The sequence below is a fragment of the Alligator mississippiensis genome, chromosome 4 (genome assembly GCF_030867095.1).
Source record: "Alligator mississippiensis isolate rAllMis1 chromosome 4, rAllMis1, whole genome shotgun sequence".
Classification (NCBI taxonomy): Eukaryota; Metazoa; Chordata; order Crocodylia; family Alligatoridae; genus Alligator; species Alligator mississippiensis.
This window is the reverse complement of record NC_081827.1, coordinates 229,935,969-229,952,150: the sequence shown is the minus strand read 5'-3', so window position 1 is coordinate 229,952,150 and position 16,182 is coordinate 229,935,969.

Genomic DNA, 16,182 nt, shown 5'->3' with positions numbered 1-16,182 from the left:
TAGAAGAAGAACCAGAAGGGACCTGTAAGATCATCAAGCCTGGTCCTCTGCCATGAGCAGGAGGTAACTGGGCTCAAATGAGCTCAACAAGGTGCTTGTCCAACCTCCTCTCGAACATCTCCAGGGATGTTGACTGCATGACCTCTAGATTCCCTTATGGAAAATAAGTTTTTTCCTTATGTCCAGCCTAAACTTTTCCTCAACTAGCTTGTGCCCATTGGACCAAGGGGTGCTGTTCTGAAAATTGCTCCCCTAGATCTTGGTGTTCACCCCTGACATACTTGTATGCAGCTATCAAGTCACCTCTGTCTTCTCTTACACAGACTGAACAAACCCAGTTCCCAGAGTCTCTCCTCATACAGCGTATCCTCCAGGTCCCTGATCATATGGGTGGCCCTTCTCTGTACCCTTTTCAGCTTATCCACATCCTTCTTGAAGTGCAGTGCCTGCCCTTTGGACTGGATAGCACCTGGCCACATACCATAGTGTCCCACAGAGCATTTCTTAACACCTACACAACACCCATGGCTCTGATAACTCCCCATTAGGAGATCTTGGGTCCATGGTTGCTCAGGCAGGCTAAGTAGGATTGAAGGTTTCCCGAGTGGGGTCTTTGCTTCTGCAGGTCCCAGCAATGCTCACCAGGCTGCCCTCTCCCAACTCCGGCTAACCTGTGCATCCCTGCAGGTGTTGCTGTGAGTGGGTGAAAGCAGAGTTGGATCTGCGCCCCTTGGCCCATTGGCTGCTGCTCCCATGCTGCTGCCTGGACTGTTTCCCCCAGGCACCTGGCTGATTCATAAATTAATAGAGTAGAAGAAGCTGGAAGGGACCTCACAAGATCATCAGATCCAGTCCCCCTGCACTAGGCAGCACAGACAACTGGGGTCAGGTGACCCCAGAAAGGTGACCATCCAGTCTCCTCTTGAAGATTTCCAGGGTTGGACCACCTTCCACCACTTCTGGAGGGAATTTATTCCACAGTCTAGACACCCTAAATGTGAAGAAGTTTTTCCTAGTGTTAAGCCCGAAACAGTCTTCAAGGAGTTTGATCTCAGTGTCCTTGGGCTTACCGAGGGATTCTGCCCTGTGGAGAGTCTCTGGGTCCTGGGCAGTAGTGAGAAATGTTCTCAGGCCATCTCTGGGTGCTCCAGCAGTGAAACAGGCTGGTGCTGCCTCGCCAAGTAGAACCCCTTAGCAGGAACATGCCGGTTTCATTCTGGCTGTAGAGAGAACATCCAGTTCTACAGCTGATACTCCTTCTCCCCACTATGGTTTGGCTAAAGGGCTCCTTTTCCACCCTGAGCCTCCAAGCACTGGACCAATTGGCAGGGCTTATTTTGGCCATGTGGTGCCAGTTGCCTCACCCACTGAGCAGCCACTTTGATGCCGGTGCCACGGTAAGTGGGGTGTGAGCCTGCCACATACCTCCCCCTTTCATCGATGGCCAGGCTGCCTCCAACTGGTGGGCTTCCTCTGCACTTGGGATCTGGACTGGAGTGTACATGTTTCTCCTAGTGTTAAGCCTGAAACGGTCTTCCAGGAGTTACATGCAGTACTCCTCACTACCTCATGTAACTTCCAGGAGTTACATGCAGTACTTCCTCCTCTTCATGCTGGTGGGAAAGAAAATCCATCACCATGTTCTTCTTTCCAGGCTGCACTGGCTTCTGGCTTCTTTCCATGTTCTTCTTTCCAGGCTGCACTGTAAAGTAAAATGGTTGTAACATGATCATGCCTACTGCATGATCTGGGTATTGTCAGCTTTTGCTGATTGGAGCCACCTTAGGGGGACATGGTCTGTAAATGGCCGGCCTGCAGGTAGTATCTAAACAACTCCACCAGCCATTTAATGGTCAGGCATTCTCCCTCAATTGTAGAGTATCAGCATTCATGTGGGAGCAGTTTACAACTTGTGTACACTATCAGCCACTCCTCCAAGTCCTCACCGTGTGTCAGGACCACTCCTACTGGGATCCCAGAGGCACCTATCTGTAAACTAAAGGGGCGATGAAAATCAGGCATATATAAAACAGGGCTCTGGCACAGAGCTAATTTGGTCTGTTCAAATGCCTGTTGTGCAGTGAATGTCTACTGAATCCTGTTTGAGCTGTGGCCTTGGGTTAAATCTGTTAGTGGTGCAGTTATTTCCAAAAACTGCAGAATAAACTTACAGTAATAATTAGCGAGTGAGTACTATGAAAAAAAAGATCTGCTTTTTCATCTTCAGCTGTTCAAAGGAGTGTATGGCCCTGACCTTATTCTCCATTGGGTGCATCTGGCCCTGCCCCACCTGGAACCCCAAGTAAATGGTCTCTCATTGGGCAAGATTACATTTAGAGGGATTGACCATCAGCCCCATATCCCATAGTTCCTGAATAACATTTCTCAGTATCCCCAGATGCTTGTCCCAGTCTTTGAGAATACAATTACATTATCAGTGTACACTACGGCCTTCTTGCACAATATCAAGCAAGCTATGCAGCTGATATCCATAAGTGAGGTCAAATGGTAAGAATCCTGTGGTGGCCTGAGTGGCTTCACAAATTGAGAACAACAAGGGTACCAGCATCTGATCCCACCTTCTGGGGTTTCACTGTATGCCTTTCCTTAGCATAAGCTTTGAGGTACAGTTGAATCGCTTAACCAGACCTTCAGTTTAGGGATAGAAAATGGATGTTCTCAGCTGCTTAACCTGGAATGTCTCACAAATTCCCTTCATTATCCCAGCCATGAAATATGTGCCCCGATCTATCAGGATTTCTTTACGGATCCCTACTCTCAGTATGAATTTAAGTAGCTCACCTGTGATCTTTGGGGCCATTGTTGAATGGAGAGGGATAGCTTCTGGGTAATCCATTATTACCAGGACATACTGATAACTTTCACTACTCTTTGGGAATAGCCCTGTGGTATCTATCACAATCTGCTCAAATGGCTTCTCCATGATAGGCATGGGAACCATGGGAGCTACAGGAGGTGTTTTCATCATGGTTACCTGGCAAAGTTGACACATTTCATAGTAGTGCCAGATGTCTTTCTATATCCCTCATCAGAAGAACCACTGTAACAAGTGGGCCTCTGTGTTATCTGTGTCTAGGTGAACCCCCATGAGCTCATCATAAGCCAAGCTAATTAGGAAAGCCCTGTACTGTTGGGGCATTTGTAGCTGACTTGCCTCCTGTCCAGGCCCTTTTCCCTTTGCAGTCTGATACAAGAGGTCATTTCTTACCTGAAAACATGGCATCTGCATAGCCTGAGTTAGCTGTGGTATCTCCCCATTATGACATACCAGGCCCTTGTCATATGTGTGCCAAAATGCAGGGTCACGAAACTGGTCCACCTAAAACTGTCTGGACCCAGTACTGGCTTCCATGTCAAGGAGGTCCTCCCCATCTTCTGGGCATGTTCCCCCCATATCCTCTCCTGTGAACTGGTCCTGCATTTCTGGGTCCCTGACTTCAGTCATACCCAGGAGGACAGTCTACAGCACCTCCACTAGGTGGGCCAGTCCTGAGAAAGTAGCATAGGGCAGGAGAGGTCCCACATGATCCCAACAGACATTTCATGGGTCAAGCCCAAGACCATCACAGGCAGCTGGTGTCTCTCATAGGTTTGATGCTTGCCATATACACAAAAACAATTTCTTACCTATGGTTGGGGTGCCAGCTTGTGTGGGCAGTGCTGTGGCATGGACTATGGTCTGCCCACACCCAGTGTCCTCCAAGGTTGTAAGAGTATGCCCCCTGACTTGGGCATCACAAGAAGCCTAGAGTGGTATGGCTCTGAGCATTCCTGGTTGAAACTATAATCCATTCTCTTGATTTCACTTCCATTGTTTTTTGGCTCTGGATCATGGCATGGGAACCTCCACCCTGTGCTGTGGTGAGGCAACCCAATGGGGCAGCACCAGGTTGGGTGCCCCGTGGTGCCATATTGGGCACACCTATCTTTATGAGTTGCTAGCCGTGGCCTGTGGTCCTGTCCTGCCCTGCCAGGGGGAATGTCTTTGGGCATTGATCTATCTCACAACCCTTGCTCATGGGTAGGTCCATCAACTGCCTATATGTATGCCTCCACTATACATACTGCCTTGTCCAAGACTTGGGGCTGATGGTACTGCACCCATGCCTAGGCCCCAAATGAACCATTTGAGAATAATTACCTTGAAAAGCTCTGTGGATGGTCTCTCAGCAGGCTTTATCCACCATGCCTTGATATCATTTAGCACTTAGGCCAACATCTGGAGTCACTGCTGTTCTTTGGCCTTTTGGCCTGAAACTTCTACCTGTAGTGTTTGGGAAAAATCCCCAGCTGATACAGAATGGCATTGTTAGCTGTCTGGTAGTCCAAGGCCCCTGTGCGGGAAAGTGCACAATAGATGGTGTGGGCCTACCCCATTAGTAGTGGTTCCAGCTGGGGGTCAGCCAGTTCACATCCCAGCCTGCTGCAGTTGCTAGGCATTTAAATTATTTTAAGTAGACCTTGGGGCCATCCTCCTTAACCTTCTGCGGTATCCAAAAATCCTCATGACTACTGTCCCCCACCACTTGGACCTTAGCCAGCTGCTCTGCCAAGTCCTGATGCTGGGAGAACAAGGTGCCATGGGCCTCCATTTCCTGGGACTTGGCCTGCAAAAGTTCTTGTAGCAGGTATAGGATCATCCCCTGTGTTTGCTGCCAGGTTTCATATGGTCTCATGGCTCCTGTCTTTTCCATGGCTGATCAGTCGGTAAGTTGCCTTGTGTTCCCAGCCAATGAACCAAATGTGGCAGGCTCACAATAGGTTGCACCACTGGTGGCAAGTCCTGCCTGTTTGCATTTGCCACACCAGGGTCTACTTACCTGTCACAACTTGGTGTTGTATGAAGTTTTATCTGGAGGTATTGTTTGGTGGTCTCCCTCAAACCCCAGACAACTCTGTTCATACATCTTCTGTGGGGCTCATCCTCCCCTACACCCCACCTCTTTCCACTTAAGTGGTATGGATCAGCCTCAATGGTGTCCCAGCATGATGAGGGTTCAGTTTGCTCCCACGTTAAAGCAGGGTCTTGCAGCCATCCTCAGGAGTTTGATAGAATGGTAAACAAACAATACTGTAATTAAAACAGCTTGAATGATGTGGGGGGCAGGGTGATGATGCCCACTGTGCCCAGTGCTTGGGTCATCTTGAGGTGGGGTTTGCCTGGTTCCCATGTGGTCCCACATTGCAGGTGCCCCTATGCTGAACCTGCACCTTTGGCTGGCTAGGACCTGGCCACAGACCATAGTGTCCTATGGAGTGTTTCTTCATGCCTACACTACACCCATGGCTTTGATAATTCCCCACTGGGAGATCTTGGGTCCACAGCTCCTCGGGCAGGCTAAGTGGGATTGAAAGTTTCCTGAGTGGAGTTTTCCCTTCTTCAAGTCCCAGCAATGCTCACCAGGCTGCCCTCTCCTAACCCTGGATGACTTATGTGTCTCCACAGGCATTGTTGTGAGTGGTTGAGAGCAGAGTTGGATCTGGACCCCTTGGCCCATTGGCTGCTGCTCCCATACTGCTGCCTAAACTGTTTCCCCAGGTGCTTGGCTGATCTTGGTGTCCTTGGGCTTACCAGGGGGTTCTGCCCTGGGGACAGTCTCTGGGCAGTAAGTGGACATGTGCTCAGGCTCTCTTTGGGTGCTCCAGCAGTGGGACGGGCTGGCATGACCTCACTGAGTTAAACCCCTTGTCAGGGATGTGCCAACTTCATTCTGGCCATAGGGAGAGCCTCCAGTTCCATGGCCAGTGCTCCTTCCTCTCCCCGCTGTGGTTTGGGTCTGGAACTCATTTTCTACCCAGAGCCTCCGCTTGGCAGGGCTGCTTCTAACTGCATGGTGCTGGCCTCCTCACCTACAAACTGGTCACCTGGATGAAGTTGCTGTGGTAAATGGGGCATGAGCCGGTTACACACATTTAATTCCTAATTAAAATATGGTAGTCTAACAGTAATAAGAGAAATCCCATAGCTGAAAAAGTAGGTAAGAGTCTGTTTTGTCTCTCTAAGAGGTGGAGAACAGAATTGAAGCAAATGGTAACAGGAGGGTAGAAAGACTTTAGGCTGCTTTTGTATCCTCCCAGTGCTGGAATTCCTCAGTCACTAGAGCAGTCAACAATATAATTTAGATAACTCTGAGTAAGTTGTGAAAATGTATTCAAGCATACCTAGATGGCCAGGGCTTCTGAAAAGGGCATTTAAAAAGGCAGCCTGAACTTTTCTTTTAAGATCAAGCACTGGGGGGATTCTCTTTCATCTGCTTCTGGAACATTTTTGTTATAATTTAGAAAGATCCATAGAATACTTGTAAAAAAAAAAAAAAAAAAAAAGAAAGGAAATGTTTATATTCAATTTGATATTTCAACTTCAGATGCCCTTTTAATTATCTTTGTATTGTCCTTCATGAATATGGACTTTCTTGAAAACACATTGCGCACAATCTATTCTTTTAAAGATGTGTGTATAAAGGACAATGATTTCAAAGTGCAATTTGACCTATATATTAAAGTTCTAAAAGATAACGATGGCCACAAATTCATATGTTAAGTTTTTTAAAAGTTCACATTTGCATTTTCTATTTTAGTACTGTATGATTTTGTTTGTTTGTTTTGTTTGTTTGTTTGTTAAATTGGTCATTTTGTGGTTCCAGTTTTCAAATCTGGTCAATGAGCTGGGAACAAGAATGGCAATCTCAATCCATGGTATGCAAAATCATCTTCCTGTTTTACTAATTCAAATAATTCAACAGCAATTGAGCAGGGCAGTAGACACCTTTCATGGTTACTGTTCTAGCTGTATATCTACAAGACATGGACTGCTCAGTAGTGGTGAGGTTAGGGCATGACTCTTCAACACAGTAAGAACAAATCAGCTACACCTAAATCTGCTCCCCTCCTCCCCAGCAAGTAACTGGCTATTGGGCCTATTGTCACCCAAATCAGGGCTGTCCAACTTCTAAGTTGAACAGAGAGCCACAGTAGCAGGGGCTACACTGATACAAGCCACAGGGCCCTGAAAGCCTCTTCCTCCCCCACACTCCTCCCAATTGCATTGCACATACATGTGGCTTCTCCCTTACCCCCTTCTGCTTTGTGCTCCCTTGGTGCTGCAGCCTGTGCTGTCCCACCCCCAGGCAGATGGGCAGGCAGTGAAATCTGGAAGGAGAGACACAGAACACAGATCCTGGAGCCCCAGCTCCTGCTACAGCATAAGCTGGAGGGGGAGTGTGACAGCCAGGTAGAAGTCTGGCGGGGGGGGGGACATTTTAACCCTAATGAGACAGCATGCAATTCCATTCCTTTTTTATGATTTGTTAGGGCTATCTCTTGAAGACAGACTATCAACTTTGTGTGTTTAGTGGCAAAATATAACACACTTTTGTCTGTCAAAACTAATTTTAAAAACAATTAGTATAACAAACAAAAACTAAAATGTATGCTTGATCCTACAGATGTGTACATTTGCTTTCCTCCATTCATTCCAAAAGTCCAGCCTCTTTCTGGCTATTTGAAATCTGACATGGACAACAGTATTCTTTAGAATGTAAAATTATTTTCATGGTACTGAAGTTTATATCCCTTAGTTAGATGACAAGAAAAATCTCCTTTTTTTTTTTGTATCTTATATACCAAAGGGTATTAAACCTAAGGAGAACATAACACACAATGCAGAGGTTTTCAATTATTTATACACTAATACCTTCTTTGGGTGTGTATCTGGGATTACAGCATTTGCCTCAGGTCAGCATTCCAAGCAAGATGTTGCCTTTAGTTAGTGAAATAATTTAAAATGAAAAATAAACAAGTGGTAACATTGTAAAGCCAAATAGAAAAGGCTGAGATAAACATGTGTTCCTCCTAAATAAGGAAGAAATTGGGTTTTCAAAAAAAACATAATTTAAATTTGAAGCCTGCTTCCACAGAAATATGGACTTCAATGAGACTCCTCATACACATATATTCACCCTACTATGCTTTAATATAGGACTTTGAGGGACACCTTTGCCTCCAATTCACCCTGTGTAGAGTAATTAGAATCATTGTGAAATTTGACTGCAATAAAGTTATATGAATTTACATCAGAAAAGAATCCATCCTTATGTCATGAGATTTATTCTGAATCTTTAGGAACTTATCCAGTATACTGTAAAAATTTGGAACTTTTAGATTTTAACCTAGGTGACTTAGGTCCCTAAACCCCATTGATTTTCAATGAGAGACTTCTACATGCCTGAATCACTTATGAAAATGAGACTTATAGGACTTTATTTATTTAGACTTAAAATGATAAAAAAAAAAACCCACTGAGAAGTCCCTAATTGACATAACAACTTCATTACCTATATAATAGAGTGAAATCCCAGAAGCAGTGAAGTAATCATTCCAACAGGAACTCAGCCAACAGACACCTACAGAAACCCTTCATGCCCAATTCTTCCCTGGTGAAGCATTCCCTCAGACTTGTCCAAAACCCATGGAAACAGACACCTTGCAGCATGCCCAGGGCTATTTCAGAGGTGAAGGGGGAGCAAGTTCTAGTCTCAGAGACTTCCCAGAGAATATACTGCCACACCCTAACCTAAGTTAAGGAAGGTCCCGCTGAGGTCACCTAGGCTAAGTACAGATAATCAAAAAACCCAAGGCTGAATTGATTCAGTCTTTGCAGGTTAATCTGAGCTGCAGAGATTAAACTGAGAAACAACTGGACAGACATTCACTTTTGATTCAGGGAATGCAAACACGTGCCTGAAGTGACTCAGGCCAGAAGCCAGGGGGTGCTAACGCAGGATCTCTGGTACATAGCCAGCATAGGTTGTGTGTTTTGCTTCTTCTTCCTGCTTCCCCCAAGGTCTCTGAGATTTGCAATCCAGAATCACAACAGAAGGACTCTGCAGAGTTGCTCATCACTTTATTTTCCTGCTTCCAGCTGCCTCTGGGATTTGTAGTCCACAGTCATAGCCACCAGTAAGTTAGCAGGACAGGGTAGCTCTGTACTCGGGGGGAAGGTAAGTTTAATCCCCTTCCCTGGCCCTTGACCCCAGCCAGAGTTTGCCTGGGGTGGGGGCAGTCCCTGCCTCCCCACCACCACCCTTTTTGTGCTGGAGCAGACACATCAAAACCAAGGGCAAAATGCTCTTCCAGGGGGAGCTCAGGGAGCTGATCTTGATACTTGTCCATGCAGGGGGAGCCTGGGATTACCTTTGCAGGCTCCCCCTGCACTGGCAATATGGCACAGTGGGATATGATGCTCAATACCACAGTCATGCCTCCTGCCATTCACCTGTGGCATAGCAGGAAGAGCAACTATTGAAATCACGCATCTAAACCTATCATGCCTTTAATTTAACCTCTGTCAACAGCCTTAGTCACTCACAATGCCTTTCTGCGTCTGTCTTAATTCAGCATAGAGACCTAATTAGTCAAACAGGTTGTTTTTGAAGAGAGATCAATAGCATTCAGTAGGCATGTCTACATGTTCATGTAATCTAAGATCAGTTTACTTGCAAGTTTAGTTGCAACCTTTCTAAATCTGTTAGAAATATGTTACCAGCTGAGAGATTCCAACCAATGTATTCAGGACTCTGAAAGAGAAAACCAATGGCAAGAAAATTTTCTTGCTTAGGTACCTACATGCTCCTTGAACACAACAACTTACTTTTTTAGTGTGAAGTTTATTAAGTTTCCACTGTGCTGGAAAAAAAAAATTGCTACTGAATTAATTTAAAAATGAATTTGTAATTAAGATTTACTATTGATGAGATTTCAGTTTTGTTTTTAAAAGTGCTCTTATCTACAGGAAGTTTTATGTGGATTAAATAAAAAAGTATACCATACTTTCTACAAACTCCATAAGGACTTGCTTATTTTAATAATCTCAATATTTTGTTTTAGAATGTTATGGCCTCAAAACACAAGATTTAAAATACAACACTTTTTTATTTGAAATATTTAAATTAAAAGCAGATGCACGTAAAAAAAAATAACACTATATAATGAGCTTTCTCTTGTTAAATGGCAGTTAGCAACTCACTGTCTCAAAAGACTGCACACACGTTATCTCAGTGCCTAGACTCACCCCATTCCTTGGGGTGACTCACTGTGAATTTCACAAGCAGACTCTTCAGATCTTTATATCCTGCTTGTAGTTAAATGTAAACCAGTAGAAATTATTCTGAATCTTTTTTGTGATGGCCTGGCAATTCAAAAGAGGCTGACTCAACAGAAAACCCCTGCATTCCTATGCAAGATCCTATGTCTTGTTGCTCTCAAACTACCAACACAGTTAAACCTCCTAGTCCCTTCCCAATTTCTTTCCTATTCTAAAAATCACAAAAAGACTTTCACAGAGAAGTTCCAGAAAGGACATGCGGGTGATAGTACTGTGTAGAGATAGCACACTCCTTGTGCCCATTCAAGAAAGAAGAGACTGGTATATGAAGAAATTCTAAAAGACCTAGACCAATACTTGTTGGTAAGCAAAACAGTCAAGATTACATCTAGTTTGAAAGCATGAACTTCAATATAAGTATGTGGGCCGGGGAGCGATCCGGGCCCTTTTTCGCGCCGCGCAGGCTGTGGCCAGCAGCCCGGGCACGCTGGGTCGGAGAAAACAGGCGGCACGCTAGAATTAGTCACGGACGCATAGTGGTTGATTCAAGATTGTTTACTTACACCGAAGATGGTCGCGGTGTAGGCTGGACAGTTTCCCAGGCACAGCTCCACTTAAATCCTCGTCTGAGGACTATGACAAGCTCAGGTCTCTCTCACGGAGTGGTTGAGACTCCGTGGATCCTTTTGCACGCGGGGAAAGGGATACATCGAGGATTGCGAATGGCGACGGGGAGAGGCTAGAGGCTGATCAGACCTCTGTTGCCTGCTTGAAATGTGCTGGGTCCGATAGGCTCCGCAGCGCTTAGAGATCTTCACACAGCATGAAGATCCCTCCTCCTGGTGTTCGTGGAGTCCTCCAACTTGGGCGGAAACCACTCAAGCTTTTTATACGGCTAGCAAGCCAATCACTAGCCACCACGTGTGAATAATTTCACGCAAGACAATAATGGGGCTCAAATTATAATACAAATGGCGGGAACTCTTTGCAACAAGCATTTCTTAGCTGCAAAGAAGAAATGCATGCTGCAAAGAAAGCTACAAATTGGCGGGAAAATAATTCAATGGCGCCAAAGCACGCACAAAACAAAAATCACACCCTTGGGTTGTGACAATAAGGAATCAAAGTTAAGATTTTTAATTGTGACACCACAATAATCCCCTACTTTTGAGTACTTGAACCACTGCATAACTAATTACATAAACAGCATAAATATATATGCATTTGCCAGTTTTCCAAGATCTGCATATACAAAACAAATGAAAACAAAAACCACAACTTCAGGAGCCTTTGCCATCATGTCTAATTAATGACTTTAGGTATTTTTTTCTATATGACTTCAAGTTCATGCTCTAGTATTTCTGATTAAATAATTTACAATAATAAATGTTGCACATTACCAGATGTATGTGGAGCAAAGATTAATTTGGGTCTGAAATATCCCTTATAATGAGGTATAATTGAGAAGCATGCTGATTTCAGAGACAGTAAATGTCTGTGAAATATTGATCTTTTACAATTTCTAAGCAATTTCATTAAAAAACAAAGGCAATTTCTTTTGTACTTTGGCTTTTGAAGAGGTCAAGATGCACTTATTTCCTGTTACTACTAGTTGGGGTTTTTTTTCAGAAATCAAAGTGGGAACAAAGCAAATACATATTCCTCTCCAATATGTTTCTGGTCTATGATTTTCCACAGAGATTTTCCTATTAAGCCCTAATTATTATATAGCTGAAAACTGCCTGAAGACAGCTATGCTTTCCTGAAGCTAAGGGTGCTTTTCTGGTATTGGAGGTGCTGTGCCAGGCACAGGATGAGTCATGAAGAATGTTAGTAAAGGAGGCAACTGATTAAGAAGCAGCTTTTAGCCACTTATGAATCAGACCATGATACTACCAAACTCTATCATTCAGAAAGCACAAATAAAGCCTCCCAAATCATGAAGCTGCCTTGGAAGCAATCTGGTTGGCATTCCATGTATATGCTTTCTGCTTCTTAACCTTTAGAGTCCATGTTTTCAAATTTATTTCCACAACCTGGATGGCTATAAACTTCCTTTTTCCTTTAAAATGAAAGCTGAAATTCTGACATATTCAGGTGAGCCTGGGACTTTAAAAAAAGCTATATACATCATGGATCCCACAATAAAAACCATAAGAATTGACAATGGTAAGAACAGTTTTAAAACAAACGAGAGAAACACAACTGGTAAAAGTACCAGTTCACTGAAATGTAAATGTTTTATAGGAGTATGTAAGTTTTGACATTTTTTTTTATTTATACAAACCTAGCAGGATTGGTTTCTGGCCAATTTATCTGCCTTATTACTTCACCAGGGTTCCTGGCGCCTCAGCAGGTCCCTAGCTTACAGGCAGGTTGTTAGGGAAACCAGGTTCTCAGGCATCCAATCGGCTGGCAATCTTCAATCTTTCTGGTCCCCAACAGCCCTCCTCATGACTTGCCAGTGAGCCTAAGAACATCCAGGGAAGGTACTTCCAAGCAAGCACACTATGATTTTTTGTAATATTTTTCATTAAATTGTTCATCCATGTGCCTACAGCAAACGAGGGGCACATTTGAGATATTATATAAGTAAATAGTGATGCAACATATATCTGAAAAGGTACAGATATTACACTTCTGCTGGTATAAGTGATCAGAAACCCTATACCCATAATAGAAGTTCAGCACACAAAACCAGTTTATACACATAACAGAAGTTTGGAGCGCACAGACTGGTTTTAAATGGTGGAACCCAGTCTAAGATTTGCCGATCCTACCAAAGGGTGAGCGTGTGTTCTGTTCACGACCCGTCTAAACTATGCTGCTTACAGAAAGCCATGCAACTGAGACTGATTCAGCTTCAGGTTTTCTGAGTGTCTGTACCTAGCAACAGTAAATAATAAAGTAAGTAAAGTAATAAAGTGGAATGGTACTGTTCTTTGTTCACTGTCACTAACAGTTGTTTTTGACTTAAAAATAAGGGAGAAATACTGCTTCCTTTCAAATGTTCTGTGTAACTTTTAAAAAGCTGCATTTTCCATTTGTTTGTAAAGCTAACTTTTCCTGTTTCTGTTTGGCATATCATTTCAGCCAGCACTCTGTATTCTGCTGTGAATGGTTACTTTGTAGTATAATGCATTTGCATGGTGAAATCATAATACTCTGGATATTTGGGGCTCTAAAAATGAAAGCCAACTCCCTGAAGCTATTACATTTTTAGACTGGTATATCATCCATTAAATTCTATAGCTTTCTCCTGGTAGGAACTGGTCTGCAACAAAGAACAATTTGCAGCTGTTCCACACTGAAGTACAACCTGCACTTTTCACTGTAACCATTAGATGGTGCTTGAAGCAGAAGATTGCAAGAAAGCAAACAAACTTGCCTGTTGAAGAAGCAGTTTACAAAATTTGGAGTTGTTTGAAAAAGATACAAGTCCAGTAATTAAAAAAATATCTTGCAACTGGTTTCATTATAAAAAAATCAAGTGGTATCAAGACGTGGAGAGAATAGAGCTGGAAAAATAATACCAAGTTCCCTCTCCCAACACATACACACACAACCCCCAATCCAGCATTTGTCTGTTCCTATAAATAAGCATTCACCACTTAACTATTCAGCTAAACTTTTAACTATCCCATGTCACATCTTGATAGCTTTGCTCAGTTCACATTGGATTTCCAGTAAGTTTCGAGTCATTCACTGAAACTTTATTTAATGCACCAGATCTAATGTGGGTTTCCCAACAAAAAACTGAGCCAAGTGCAGAACAACATAAAAGCACATTTTTACACAGGAAAGATATTGCCAGCTGGCAATTTTTCAACATGAGGAGAATGAGAAATTAGGGAAAATTAAAAAAAAAAAAAGGCCTGGGGCCCTTGACACATGTTACATTTGTTGGACTATATACACTCTTTTAGTGTGACAAAAAGCAAATGTCACATATTTGTACTGTTTCCAGTACTTAGATGGTGGCTTTGCCTATTTTTTTTCCAAACATTTTTCATGGGAAACTTTTCTACAACTGATTTAATGTGTGTGCAGGTTTCTCCGACTCCCGGGATTCCATAATTCCTTGCTCTCCTTCCCTTTCCTCTAAGGGGCAGGAAGGGAAAGAGAGTGGCTGTCTCCCTCATGGCCTGCCCAGCCAGTGACCTGTCAATGAGTTCTTCAGTGATCGCAAACAACTATGTTGGCAATGGCTGCATCAGCACCAGAGGTTGATCAGGTAGTAGAGATTGCCAAATCCGCCCTTATCACCACAGGCAACAACAGTGGCAAAGCTGCAAAGGTGGCAGGGGTTGCTCAGATGGTCTCTACCTCCCCATCAGCCCTTGCTCCCCCAATCCTCCTGGGCAACTTGCAGGCAACTCCAACAGCTGTTGCCACAGAGTCAGAAGAGTGAAGGAGCAGCCTCTATCACCCCCTTTGTGGCAACTTTGTCAGGACTACAACCTTTGTGGCCCTACAAAAACAACGTCAGAGGTCTAGGAGAACATTAATATGTTAGTAGGAGCCATATCAGAGGTACACACAACTTATTATGATCAATAGATTCATAGATTCATAGATGTAGGGTCGGAAGGGACCCAAGTAGATCATCAAGTCTGACCCCCTGCCCTGGGCAGGAGAGAATACTGGGCACATGTGACCCCAGCTAGGTAATTGTCAAGCCTCCTCTTAAAGACCCCAGGGAAGGAGCCAGCACCACTTCCCTTAGAAGTTGGTTCCAGATCCTAGCTGCCCTGACTGTGAAACAGTGTCTTCTAATGTCCAGCCTGAACCTACTCTCAAACAACTTATGGCCGTTATTCCTTGTTACCCCGGGAGGTGCTCGGGTGAACAGGGTCTCTCCTATTCCCCTCTGGTCCCCCCGGTAAGTTTATGGATGGCCACCAGATCCCCTCTCAGCCTTCTCTTGTGAAGGCTGAACAGGTTCAGGTCCCATAGCCTCTTCTCAACAGTCTGCCCTGCTGTGCCCACAATATTGCTTGAGTCATTTTAAACTATTTCATCAGAACATCTGGGTGCCAACACAAATGGTAAAATAAAAATAATAAACATAGCTGTGACAAAGCAACGCTGTTTACTCCCTCTAGGTAAATAGTACCTAACATACTCATCAAATAAGTTAGTTTATTTCTGCAAACATTAGGCAGAAATAAACTGGTTTATTGTTACACTTAAGGCATGATTAACCAGTTAATCACTTCTTAAGATGCAACACGGCCACACAGTAAAGGAATGAATGGTGCTATAAAACAAGGAATCAGCTACAACATTATTCCACAAAAATGCACAATGACATTGAGGCTATGACATCATTAATTGAACATGTCACCAGGTGCGCCCCCATGGCTGGAAGCCCAGATCATGTCCTCCTACACTGACAAGAAAGTGTGATGGGATGTGACATGCCATCCCACAGTCACGCTTTCTGCCATGCATGGCACAGCAGGAAGTGCAATTATGAATCGTGCATCAGATCCCCTCACACCTTCAACTGCACTGCTGCCCACCCCACCCTGAGCAGCAGCCCAGCCCAGCCCCCACCAGGAAGAGCCCAATGCAGCACCTGCCTCAGCCCCACTCCCTCCCTCACTGCAGAGGCCTCAATCTGCGCCCCCCGCCCCCCATGCACCTTCTCTCTCCCCTTCCACCACAATAGACTTACCAGCCAGACACTGCTCTTCAATATGCTGGGCTAGGTATCAGAAATTCGATTGTTATTGGCCAATATGCCTCCTTAACAATTGGTAGCAGCCTAAAAAATCTCTATCAATGCGCTCCTAGTTAAATCCAATAATAAATAAATATAATTTATAACATTTAACAAATATGAAGCTCAGAAATGCTCAGAAAGTTTCACTGGGAATATAATATGGTTTAGTGGGCTCAACATAGTAATGAGAATCAAAAAACTTGAATATTTTTATAGGTTCTAATGCAGACACACACTCTGTTTTGGGGCATGCCATTTTACTCCTTGGAACATCAGTTTCTTCCATACCTAAAATGGAGAACAGCATATTTCCTTGCTTAATGAAGTTTTT